The sequence below is a fragment of the Cucurbita moschata genome, unplaced genomic scaffold, assembly GCF_002738365.1.
Source record: "Cucurbita moschata cultivar Rifu unplaced genomic scaffold, Cmos_1.0 Cmo_Scf00057, whole genome shotgun sequence".
Lineage (NCBI taxonomy): Eukaryota > Viridiplantae > Streptophyta > Magnoliopsida > Cucurbitales > Cucurbitaceae > Cucurbita > Cucurbita moschata.
Genome location: NW_019268573.1, coordinates 236666 through 250674, shown reverse-complemented (window position 1 = coordinate 250674; position 14009 = coordinate 236666). Strand labels below are relative to the sequence as shown.

The 14009-nt window shown below is 37.7% G+C and overlaps 1 non-coding gene across 1 annotated transcript; it reads left to right on the top strand.

The window, feature by feature from the left end:
• Positions 1-13678: 13678 nt before the first annotated feature.
• Positions 13679-13752, top strand: TRNAI-UAU. The gene has a single exon. It is a non-coding gene; the product is annotated as a tRNA-Ile (tRNA).
• The last annotated feature ends 257 nt before the right edge of the window (positions 13753-14009 follow it).

The following is a 14009-nucleotide window of genomic DNA, read 5'->3' as shown; positions in this document are numbered from 1 at the left end:
TGATATGTTGATGGAACGATAGCATTAGAATACGTTCTTGTGACGATATGACTAAGGTACGTCACGTAATGATATGTCTGTGATAGGTATAAGAACGTTAAGGCTATAGTAAGTTAGAGAATGATATGACTATGAAGTGTTTATGTTATTGACTTGGTTATGATATGATACATTGTATGCTAGATGATGGTGCTTAAGTACGAAATCATGTGAACGTGAATGTATGTTATTTATGCTGCTTAGTTGATGTGATATGAATGCATGTGACGATGTTTGGCCCTTGTACGATTATAGCTTGTTGTATGAGTATTGAAATGTAACTGAATGAATTGTATGACATGAAATACGGTAAATTGCATAATACATAACCCCGCTAGGAATATGTATGATATGTAACGAAATGAGAATGAGAATGACACGTAAGCATGAAAACATGACACGGGTTATGTTCATTAAATGATGACTGTAGAACTAGTGGGACCTCATGCATATTGTGTGATCATGCATTTGGGGGATACCCCTATCCCATCACGAGGGTACGAACGCGTACATCCAAATGGCAGGACAACGACCGTTATGCCCTGCATAGCGTTGTCGTGACGATTTTAGTTTTAACGGGTCCCGGTGGGCCCCCAGAGCATACCCACCGGCTAGGGACAGTGGCCCAGCGGTGTGCGAACTAGCTGGTGAGCCCATACTCGCACGTATGGGCTGCGTGTAGAGTATATGGTACACGTCCACGATTACCTGTTAGGATTACACCGTAGGGAAAACGAAATGAAACGAAAAAGAAACGAAACGAAACGAAACGAAAGATAGGTCCCATCATTTTATTGCATGTGATTGTTGCATTTAACCCCAATAGTGTGGTCACTTATTGAGTATTTCTTTAAATACTCAAGCCATGTGCTACTACATTTTTCAGGTTAAGGCAAGACATTCCTGTACGGCTGGCGACGACATTGCAACTCGAGATCATGGCACATGCATAGGATAGTGGTATTTATTCTTAGACTTAGGATAGAATAGGATGTTTTAAACTTAAACGCTTATTTATTTTATTTCGAGTCTTTTGTTGTGTCGTTTTAAAGATGTTTTCGAAACACGTAAGTCCATGGCTGTGTTTTAAGTTAAAGGTTATGTTTTATGGAATTTAAATGAAGTCTTCTGCATTCAATGTTTATGGTATGTATACAGTAGCGACCTTAAATTAAGTAGAAAATTTCGGGTCGTTACAGACTTACTGAGTATTTCATAAAATACTCAAGCCCGTACTACCTACATTTTCCAAGTAAATGCAAGGTGCCAATATACGACTGATGGTGGAGCTAAGGTTACCATGGGAGTTTAAGGAGAGGGCATAATTAGCAGTTTATGTTTTTATTTGGGTTTTTAAGTTAGATCGTTGAATGTTTATTTTATTTAAATTTCTTGATTTAGTTATTGAATGTTTCCATTTCGGAGTTATCTTTAGTTCGGATTTTGAACCTTTATGTCTGACTGGTGCTGTTTCCAAGACTATTTATGTTGAATTTTCCACTTAAAGATTTATGCATGTATGGAAGACTTCACTAATTAGGTTAAGAAAATTAGGGGTTCTACAATTGGTATCAGAGCTCTAGGTTATAGGTCTTGTAGACTGGCGTACGATGTAGGCCTAACGTACTTTCATAGTCCTCCCGCAAACACACCGTCACCGTCAGGTATGCCTTTTTAAGAAAAAAAAATTCTTAATTAAATGATGCATGCAGTAGTGAATCTATATTTTGTAATGAATGATATGATGAATATGTGTTATATGCTTGCATGATTTATGATATGTCATGTACTATTGGATGACTATGTTAATGTATAGTTGTATGCATGAGTGACTTGCATAACTACGAATGTTTATTGAATCTATTAGATAACTATGTGACTTAGTAGTTACGTGCACTGTTTAGATGTCAACTAGAACTCGAGGAGGAGGTCTTAGGGGATGACCCCCGCTTAGGGGTTGAGGAAGAGAAAGGGGACGTAATTGGGGGTGAGAGGATTTTGTAAAGTAGCCTCTTCTGCCACCAACGACACCTCAAGCCGCACATACCCTACAACTGCCCTAGTAGATGATTGCAAACTGTAATACAAAATTTGACTATCAACCAGCAAGAAAATGCTTCTACATCAACCATGGAGGCTAGATACCTGCGGGATTCCAAGAGGGGTGACCCTCGAACTTTTAAGGGGGCATCTGACATTCCAACGGTGGCACAGATGTGGTTGAGGTCCATTGAGTCAGTATTTGAGTCGACCAACTGCCCTGAGGCCCACAGGGTGGAGTGTGCTACGCTTATGTTGTGTGATGATGCGAAATTGTCGTGGCAGATCACCCGCGACCTTATTAGTCCTGAGGGTGGTGTAGTCTCGTTGGGTTTAGATACAAAGATTCGCAACACTGTTGAGGCGATTGCATCAACCACTTATGCTGCCACCCTGAGAGCAGCTAAGGCTATGGAAGGGCCTGATAGTTCGCGTGAACCCCCTTCATCACCAGTGGGATAGAAGCGACACCGCGACCAGACTGACCGAAATGAATTGTCTTTTTCACATACACAGAAACGATCCAATAGACAGCACCGTGATTTTAGGTGTGAATAGCAAGGCTGTGAGAACAGGTCAGAAAATAGACCCAAGTGTAAGGTGTGCGGTAAGAATCATTGGGGTTAGTGTTTGGCTTGATCTGGAGCCTGTATTCGATGTGGAAAGGAAGGGCATTTGTCTAAGGACTGTCTTGGAGGCCGTACTACTGATACCAGAATTCAGCAGAGCCATTACGCATCGCGGATAACCCCACTCAGAACCGTCTTCGAACAAGAACTTATGCCTCTACCAGCAAGGATACTGGAATCCCTGATGCAGCAGTGACAGGTACACTATCTGTTCTTGGACACCTTGCTTTGACATTTTTGACTCAGGATTTACACATTCTTTTATTTCTATTGTTTTTATTAGTCAAGCAAAGTTTGTGTTAGAACCTTTATTGCATGGATTCTCAGAAGGCACCCCAACAAGGGTGGATATGATTGCTACTTATAGAGTAAAAGATAGTCATGTATTAGTATCAGGAGTTAAATAGTGGTAGACTTAATAGTATTTGATATGACTTGTATGATGTAATTTTGGGAATGGGTTGATTAGCGAAACATTATGCTAGTATAAACTGTTACAAGAAAGAAGTGATGTTTACACCACCGTCCGAGACCAAATTCAAATTCAAGGTCACAAGTCTTGGTACTGTGCCAAAGGTGATATCAATGATGAAAGCAAATAAGTTTGCCCAGGACGGAGCGTGGGCAATACTAGCTAGTGTTGTGGATACCAAGAAAGAGAAGGTTTCCTTAGAAACATTGTCAGTTGTGAATGAGTTCCAAGAGGACTTGCTAAGAATTCCTCCGACATGAGATGTTGATTTTGCAATAGAACTGGAACCAGATACCAGTCCAATATCTAAGGCCCCGTATCGTATGGCACCAGCTGAGCTGAAAGAACTCAAGACGCAACTACAAAAGTTGTTGGATAAGGGATTTATTAGACCCAACATTTCTCCTTGGTGTGTGCCTGTGCTATTTGGCAAGAAAAAGCACGGGTCTATGCGCTTGTGCATTGCTTATAAGGAGCTGAATAAGAGAATAGTGAACAACAAGTATCCCCTTTCGTGCATTGAGGACTTATTTGATCAGCTCAGGAAGGCAACAGTGTTTTCAAAAATTAACCTTCGGTCCAGTTACCACCAGATCAAGATTAAAAATGAGGATATATCGAAGACAGCTTTCAGAACAAGGTATGGCATTATGAGTTTGTGGTTATGTCATTTGGACTTACTAATGCCCCTGCAGTGTTTATGGAACTGATGAATCGCGTGATCAAGTAATGTTTGGATACTTTTGTCATAGTGTTCATAGACGATATTTTGGTGTACTCAAAGACAGATCAAGAACATCAGTTACATCTAAGAAAGGCTCTGACAATACTAAGAGTCAGTTCTCAATGTGTGAATTTTGTGTTACGTGAAGTCGCTTTTCTAGGGCACGTGATATCTGAGAAAGGTGTGCCAGTAGATCCTGCCAAGGTGGAAGCGGTCACTAAATGGAATTGTCCAACCACTGTTACTGAGGTACGAAGCTTTCTAGGCTTAGTAGGTTATTACCAACGCTTCATAAAGGATTTTTCCAAAATAACTGCCTTCATGGAGAGAAGACTCTAATTTACCAACGCTTCATAAAGCTTGATAAAGCTTTCTCATTACCAACGCTTCATAAAGGTTATTACCAACGCTTTCTCATTACCAACGCTTTATGAAGGTTATTACCAACGCTTCATAAAGCTTGATAAAGCTTTCTCATTACCAACGCTTCAAGGTTATTACCAACGCTTCATAAAGCTTTCGCATTAAAGATATGGCAACACTACCTTCATGGAGAGAAGACTATTTACACCGACCACAAAAGTTTGAAGTATTTCTTTACTCAGAAGGAGCTGAATATAAGACAACGGAGGTGGTTGGAGCTGGTCAAAGATTATGGCATTGACATTCAATATCACCCCAGTAAGTCCAATGTGGTTACATATGCCCTAAGTAGAAAGACAGCTCATTCATCAGCATTATTTATAAGAAAACCCAGGGTACAAGCAGTTTTTGAGCAAGCTGGAATAACGGTGGCAGTGGAAGGTATTAAAGCACAACTAGCTCGACTGACTATACAACCCACCCTCCGTTAGAGAATTGTTGATGCTCAGATAAGAGACTCTGAGTTGGAAAAGATACTTAATAAGATGGATGGAGGCAAATCCAGCTGACGAATACACCAAGGCATCTGATGGAGGACTACTGTATCAAGGTCGGTTGTGTGTACCAATGGTAGAATAACAGAGGAATAGAATATTAAAGGAGGCGCATAATTCTCCATTCATCATGCATCCTGGAGGTACCAAGATGTATCAAGATATAAAGCCACACTTTTGGTGGCATGGAATGAAGAAGGATATCGCAGAGTTTGTAAGTAGATGTTTGGTTTGCCATCAGGTCAAGGCACCAAGACAGAGACCAACATGATTATTGTAGCCTCTCAGTGTACCAAAATGGAAATGGGAGAATATTGCCATGGATTTCATGGTAGGATTACCAAAAACATTAAAGGGCTACATGGTCAGGCCACCTACACAGTAGACAATTGCGCACTGTTGTACATGAATGAAATTGTCAGATTGCATGGAATTCCAGTGTCAATTCTATCAGATCGTGACCCACGTTTTACTTCAGCTTTTGGCGCAGACTCCAAAAATTGTTGGGCACTCGCTTGGATTTTAGTACAACGTTTCATTGACAAACAGACAGACAGACAGAACGTTTAAATCAAAGTTTAGAGGATATGTTACGTGCCTGTGTGCTTGAATTCGTTGGTAGTTGTGATTCGAAGCTGCATCTCATGGAATTTTCCTATAATAATAGTTATCAGGCGACAATTGGCATGACGTCATACGAGGCATTATGTGGAAAACGATGCAGAACACCATTGTGTTGGGATGAGGTAGGGGAACGTGAGTTGGTGGGTCTAAATTGGTCCAAGTTATGAATGAGGCGGTGCAAAAGATCAGAGAAAGGATGTGCACTACTCAGAGTAGACAGAAAAGCTATGCAAACTCAAGACGGAGGAATCTAGAGTTTGAAGTGGGTGACATGGTATTCTTGAAAGTGGCCCTGATGAAAGGAGTCCTAAGGTTTAGACGCAAAGGAAACCTGAGTCCTCGATTTATAGAAACTTTTGAAATTTTGGAGAGGATCGGACCCGTTGCGTATATGTTAGCCCTACCACCATCGCTCTCAACTGTACACAAGTATTTCATGTATCTGTACTTCGTAAGTATATGGCCAATCCACCACATGTGATAGATTATGAGGCTCTAGAAGTAGTAAAAGACTTAAGCTATGAGGAAAAACCATTGGGAATTTTGGCTTGCAAGGTAAAAGACATTGCATTTGTCAAGGTATGGTAGAGAAACCAACCAATGGAGGAGGCTACATGGGAACGAGAAGTTGTTGTCGGCGCATCGTCGATTAGGGTTTTAGGGTGTTGCGAGTTTGGAAAACGAGCACCGGATCGGGTCGGATACCCGCGGACACAACTCCTGCTTCCAGCCCTCAGGTCGTATGAAGACACGAGCTGTAGTTGCTTTCGGCCCAAACAGGATCTGCATTCATTTTGGCTCAACATAGACGCACACCTGTAGCGCGTTTTCTCGGCTTTGGCGTATATACATGGCTCAACTCCTCCATCAGACTTCCTCGGCTTGACGGCAGCTTGGCTTGTCCGCTCGATATACCCACAATATACCGATTTCTAGGTTTACGGCCCTTCCAAAGCCGTTTCTGCCCTTGTTTTTGCATTCTAAGGTTAGTATGACTCTTAATAGTCAACTTAAATTATGTTAAGTGTTTAACTTGATAACTAACATGAGGTTTAGCTAGGATATGTTATGAAAGATTTCTAAATATGTTATGTGGTTCTTATAGGACATAATTAACCATTGGAATTAGCTTGTTGTGAGTGACTTTGGCCAAGGTCATCGAGGTAAGTGACTTTACTATTGGAATTAGTTTATTATGTGTTGTATGATGATGCGTGCTCTGTGGCCCCTGCATGCACAATATTATATGTGATATGACTATATGACACATGAATTATATTGATTGGTGATGTTATGAAAATTTATGATTGATATGTTAGTACTATATGCTATGAAAGTGATGATTGTTGCATGTATGCACGTAGTATAACTGAATTATGTCATGAAATGCTTATGGAATTGGAATGTATTTTCATATTAAGTAATATGCCATGTAATGTAAGTTATGAGACCTCATGCATGTTTGTATGTCATTTGCATTGGGATACTTTCTCTTTATGTCATGAAAGAATGAAATTCGATATTTATGTTCGCCATGATATCATGCGGGACTTTTCTGTGCGCGTACATGGGTCTCGTGTGGAGAAATACCACACATCCAACCCTACCCAGAATAGAAAAGCACCCAAGGCAAGTTTACAAAAGTTAGGTCCCACTCATATGTTGCATGTGTTTGCATTTCTAACCCCAATAGTGGGGTGACTTATTGAGTATTTCATAAAATACTCAAGCCACGTGCTACCTTCATTTTTCAGGTAAAGGCAAGGCACTGATGTATGGCTGACGATGGAGCTGAGGTTACCATGGAAGACTAAAGAGTGGGTATAGTTACCCGTTTATGTTTTTATTTGGGTTTTTAAGTTAGATCTTTGAACGTTCATTTTATTTAAATTTCCTAATTCAGTTATTGAATGTTTTCGTTTCGGAGTTATCTTTAGTTCGGATTTTGAACCTTTATGTAAGACTGATGTTATCTTTAGTTCGGATTTTGAACCTTTATGTAAGACTGATGTTGTTTCCAAGACTATTTATGTTGAATTTTCCGTTTAAAGATTTATGCATGTACGGATGACGTCACTAATTAGGTTAAGAAAATTAGGGGCGTTACAAAGTACCTTTTCTTACTGTTGGAGATGGGTTTTATTGGTCCACATATATCAACATGTATTGATTGAAGCACTTGTGAAGCTCTACACGTGCTTTACTTTGGAAAAGATCCTCTTTGTTGTTTTCTTGTTAAGCAGTCCTTGCAAAGCCTTGAAGGAGAATTAAGTTCAGGTAATCCATTCACCTTCTTTCTTTTTCAGTGGTTTCAAACCATCAAAGCTCAAGTGCTGGTCGCTTGTGGAGGTATATAATAAAATGATGTAAAATTCATAAGAATAAGTACAAGTACACTATCACAAGTAGAAAGTAATAAGTAAATTATCGATTCCACAGGGAACCTATCCTTTTGGTTAATTTTATCGTTGAAAATTGAGTGAGTTTTTGGGTAACATTCAAATGGGTGTTGGTGATTTTAACTACTTAAACAAAACTAAAACAGAGTGTCACTGCTATTGAAAAACAGAAAATGATGAGAAAGTCAGCTATAATAAGGAATGTTCGGCTAAGAGAGGTTAAATAGATAAGTTGTTGAGTTTTGTGGTAGATTTTAGTTCCTTTTAATAGATATCCAAGCCCACTTCCAAGGGTCATGAATGGTGATTATTTCTATAATCATTGTGATTTCTATTAAAGGCTCTAGGAGAAGTATTATTCTTAACCCTTCTGTTACTCTTCTAGTCTCATTGCTATGGAACTAGAGTATTAAAGAGGATTTTATTGCTCCCTCTCTTCTCCCGAATATGTGAACAACTATGTATGTAAAGTAGCTAATTAAACACACATGTAAATCATTAACAACAACTCTTTAATAAACTAAAATCATACCGTCAACATACTTAAACTATATAAAACTCTTTCGCCTCCCCTATAAAGTTTAGCTCTCCATACAAACTGAATTAAACAGAGGAATCCACATCTTAATCATATAAAATTGATAGAATAAGAAAAGAGAGTAAGGAAATAGAGACTTATCCAGCTTTGTTGTCGTTCTTCAATGGAAGTTCCCTTTTCTTGAGCTCTCACGTCCACCTCATTGTCCTAATCTATCCTTCTTGGTCTTCTCTTCCTTCTACTGTCAACCGTTGCTGGATTAGGGTTTTTCTTCTTCTTCTCTGGTTTCACAGCAGTTCACAGCAGCAGAGGTACGGCTGTCTAATCCGATTTTTTTTCTCCCAAAGTGTGTCACCCTCCTCTTGGTCTTCTTTTTGCTTTTATATTGAGCATGGGTTCCCCTTTAGGTTGAAAAGGAATAAGTTGTCTACATAGGATGTTCCTCATTGGGTAGTCAATGACCCACTTGGATGGCGGATGTGAATTTAAAATTTCCATGTCATCCCCCATTTGTTTCCAAATTTGGTACTCCCTCATGGTTCAACATAAATGTGTGAAATTTTACCACATATCTCAATTAAATGTACAATTAAGATCGATTTATGTCAAATCATATTTTTTTCATGTTGGACCGCAATAAACATTTCATGCTAACTAAGTAGAATCAATGGGGTAATAAATGAGAAAATGGTGAATAAAAGTGCAATATTAACTACAAAAAGACTAGATATGACTCTACTTTTAGAGAGTTATCAGGTGCCTATATCTACAATGCCAAAGCTGCACTTTGTCCACAGTGATTGAGTTGAAGCACACTGATGGTAGAGGTTGAAATGTTGCTTGAAGCATGAACATTCGATTCTCAGACATCTTTGTATTTATGATCAAACCCTTCTCATGATGGAACGCCTTGCACCTTCCATATTGAAACGTAATAGCAAGTCCCCGTTTTTGCAATTGTCCAATGCTCAACAAGTTGTTTGTCAATTCTATAACATAGAACACTTCTGTAATAATATGCGTTGTTCCATTCACTTGCATTCTTATGTTGCCCTTTCCTAGTACAACCAAGCTTGTGTCAAAAAATGGGCTAGATCTATGAGAAATTTCATTCAATTAGATTAGATATACCCTATAGAGTACACAAAACTCATACTCTATAGGATAGTATGAGTACACAAAACTACCCTCCTTTCATACCAAATGATATAGACAGAAGTGCATACTAGTTACACAAGTACACACTAATGTTTACTCACTAAAAATATCATAACCCACTATCAATAACTTCTAACTCAAACCAAAGAATCCCATACTCCTTAACCCTTGTTGCTGAGTTTTACTCAATCTCTGAATTTTTCATTTAAATCTGAAAAATATTGCTTTACTCCACCCATATGATTGTTGCAGCCAAAATCAATATACCAACAAATCTTATTAGCCATCTTCCTCCTTTTTCGCACCCGTGCAAGCCATCAGTAAAATCTCTTTTTTTTGTCTTTGTATAGTTTATCACTTCATTCTTACTTGCACATTGTCATTGAAAATGCTCAAATTTGGGACAATTGTAGCATTCTACTCTGGCTTTCTCGAAGTTTTGCCTACCTCTTCCACGTCCCCTTCCTCTGAAACTTCTACGACCTCGACCCCTTCCTTCTGACTGATCTCCATTTGTCACTTTCAAGGCATGTTCCTCATTGATGTGAGAATGCATGCGTTGTTCATGAACAAGTAGGCTGCTTTGCAATTCATCAATGGTTAAAGTATCTATATCTTTAGATTCCTCAATGGAACAAACCACATAATCAAGTTTGGAAGTCATAGATCTCAAAATCTTTTCCCAAACAGCCACGTCTCCTTTTCTTTCACCATTTTCTTTCATTTTATTTGTTATTGCAAGTGTTCGAGCAAAATATTCATTTAAAAATTCTCCAGTCTTCATTTGAAGAATTTCAAATTCCATTATGAGTGTTTGCAGTTGTGCAAGCTTGACCCTAGTTGTTCCTTGATATTTTTTTGTTCATAGAGTCCCATATATGTCCTTCGTTGTATCCTTGTTTAGAATCGTTTCTATAATTGAACGATCTAATGCTTGGAAAAGATAATACTTGGCCTTCAAATCTTTCAGCTTCTGATCATCAATGCTCTTCTGTTGTGCATATGTAGATCCTCCTGCTACTGCAGAAATTTCATTTTCTACTAAATCCCAATACTCCTTTGATCGTGAAAAGTTTTCCATGAGCATTGCCAAGTGATCATAATGCCCCTTAAACTTTGGGATGACTGGCTGCACAAAAGAGCTTTCGGTAGACATCTTGAAGATTGCTACTTCAAATTTTAATAAGATTCCTTACTATGGCTCTAATACCAAATGATGAAATTAAAGAAATAATAGCATAGAAAAGTAAGTTTATGAAGGAAAAATGCTCTATTATTGAATGGGAAAATACCAGGCTATTAAATAGTCATATATAACAAAACAAAAGAAATGATAAATAAGTTATAACAAAACAAAAGAAATGATAAATAAGGAGTCTACTCTAACTGACTTCTAAAAGTTAAAGTCCTATTATAAAGTACAAGTTCTACATAAAATGAGACTTTATTTAGACTAAGTAAACTAACACGACCCACTTTATAATCGTTACAAGTGATTTGATCCAAATCGTTCATGTAGAGACATGTAAGTGGGGGTATTCTATACAATGAGTTTAATAAGAATCACGGTGTTCCAAATGTTTCAACTAGACCTATTACACGATCCAAGGCCAAAATGATTCAACAAGCATTCATTCTTCATCTACAAAATTGGATAGGCTTGATTCAACCATTATTTCATGTGTTACAAGCTGATTTGATTGAGGAAGAACCATTTGAAGCTTCACAAGTGAATATTTGCATGGTTGAAGTAGGGGATGAAGTTGCTTGCACTTGATTGATAAGTTGTTAGAAAACTTTATTTATTATTTTTAATTTCATAATTATTGTATGGGCAAAAGGGTGGAAGTCATTGGTCAAATTGACTTCTTTTTTTGGAGATTTAAGGGATCGGGATTAAATTTTGGTCGCTAACTTCTTTAGTGGACATTTGAAAAATTGAAAATTTCTTTTGTGGGTAACTATAAATACGCACAAATTATTACATAAAAAAGAGATTGTGAATGAATGAATTTGAGATCTCAGATTGAGACTTTCACCTTTCGAAATTCGAGCATCATCTTTGTCATTTCTAAGTTTCATGCAATTTTGGTGGTAGATTGCATCTGAGCTCTAGATCTTTGATCTTAAGAAGTAATCTAATTCTAGCCTTATATCTTGATTTATCCGAATTTTGTACAAGGAGGTGTTAATTTTATTGATTCAACCGTTTTTTCTCCCACAAAAACATGAATTGTTGGGATTAGGGTTGCCTTATCAATTTGATATCATAGCCTAGGTTGCATCTTAGTGGCCTACTTTAGAATTCATTTTATTTTTCGTTTATGCTATTGTTTTTCTTTTCTTCAAATCTGTCCATTTATTCTGTTGGTGCGAGTTCAACCCTTCTTTGTAATCTTCTCATTTTATTACTGTAAATCATATTTAGATCTTAAAAAAAAAAAAAAAAGAATTCCAATCATATTGTTCTTAATATCGTGGTTATAAATCCTTGTCATTAGACAATTTGCATGTTTATTTGAATATCAAATAAACTCCCATTGACATTTTTTCTAAATTATCTAAATTTGGAACCATTGTGTTGATATGGTTCTTTCGCCCTTTTAGCGGGACATAGTCCTAGGGGAAGGAGGAGATGTTGGTCGAGGGAGAGGAAGAGGTAGAACAAGGGGTAGAGAAATTTTAGCACAAAAAAGAAGTGAGAGAGAGTACCAATATAAGAGAGGAGAAGAACGAAGGAGTCAATGGAGTAAAGCTTCCAACTTTCTATGGGAGATCTGATCTACAAGAGTATTTGCAATATGAGAGGAAAATTGAGTATGTTTTTTATTGCAACAATTTCAGTGAAGAAATAAAGTTGAAGCTTTCTATGACTGAATTTTGTGATTACGTAATTATGTTGGACATCTTTGATATCAGAGTGGAGGAGAAATTATGAAGAACCAATTGAAATGTGGGAGGAATTGAAGTTATTAATGAGAAAAATGTACATTCCTAAGCATTATTCTCGAGTACTCAAGGGAAAACTGTATACAATACAATAGGGATCCAAGAGTGTTGAAGAATATTACAAAGAAATGGAGGTCTTTATGAATAGAGCATGCATTGATTGAAGACAAAGATGATATAATGGCCAGATTCCTTGGTGGGTTAAACACACAACTTGCTCATCAAGTGGATAGGCAAGCATACTTTGATATGCAAGAATTGTTACACCTTGCTGTCAAAATCGAAGGGCAACTAGCTTGGGAGAAGAACTCCAAGAGGTATGTTATTCGTAAGTCTACAACTTTCAACACTTAGAAAAAGGATGCAAATATTGAAAAGATAGATTTTAAGGTTAGAAGAAAGTATGAGCTTGACAAAAAGAACAAAGTTGAGACCTCAAAGGGTAAAGAGAAAGTTGAGGAATACAAGGAGGTTCGAGAAAGAAATAGAGACATCAAATCTTGGAAATGTCAAGAAATTGGTCATATTAGTGGTGATGATCCTAACAAGAGAGTCATGACCATCAAGAATGGACAAGCTGCCACAGATACTGAGAAAGTGACTAGGATGAGCTAGTTGAAGAAGAAAACCAAGAGAATGATGAAGAATTGGAAGATGGGAGTCATTTGACACTTGTTGAGAAGACTTCTTAAAAGTCAAGTTACGGAGAATAATGTTGATGATCAAAGAGACAACCTATTTCACATAAGGTGTTTAGTCAAGGGGACTCCTTGTAGTCTTGTTATTGATAGTGAAAGTTGCACCAATGTATTAAGTACCATGTTGATCAAAAGGTTGCAAATTCCAACTCAACACCATCCTAAACCTTACAAGATTCAATGTCTCAATGATAGTGGAACAATAAAGGTAGTTTCTCAAGTTTAATATCTTTTACTTTGGGGAAACATAAAGATAAGTTCTTTGTGATGTGCTACCAATACTTGCTGGAGGCATATTGCTAGGCCGACATTCGCAATTTGATAGGAAGGTCATGCATGATGGTTATTTGAATAGGTATTCTTTTATAAAAGATGGTAGAAAAACCCTTTTGAGTTCTGCAATGTATTTGCTTATCAATTAAAGTTGGAGAAAAAAAAGAGTTCGAGGAATATTATTTTCATTCAAACATTTATTTAAGAAAAAGATCCAAGGTTCTGTAGCTCAGTTGGTTAGAGCGTTGGTCTTATGAGCCGAAAGTCGTGGGTTCGAGCCCCGCCAGAACCAATCAAACTTAGTTACCCGGTTAAATGAACAATCGCATAAACGAACGAATTATGGGATGAGCTCATTAAGCCTTCCTGAGTGTGGAAATTTAGGGTCGTTACCATAAGAAAAGGCATTTCATAAGTGATGTCCATGAGACGTTATATTTTCGCATTATAGATGAGCATGAGACGTTAGTGGTGACTCTGACTATGTGAAAATTTGGGGTCATTACAATCTTATTGAATATTTTTAATATTCACTCAGTGTTAAAAATA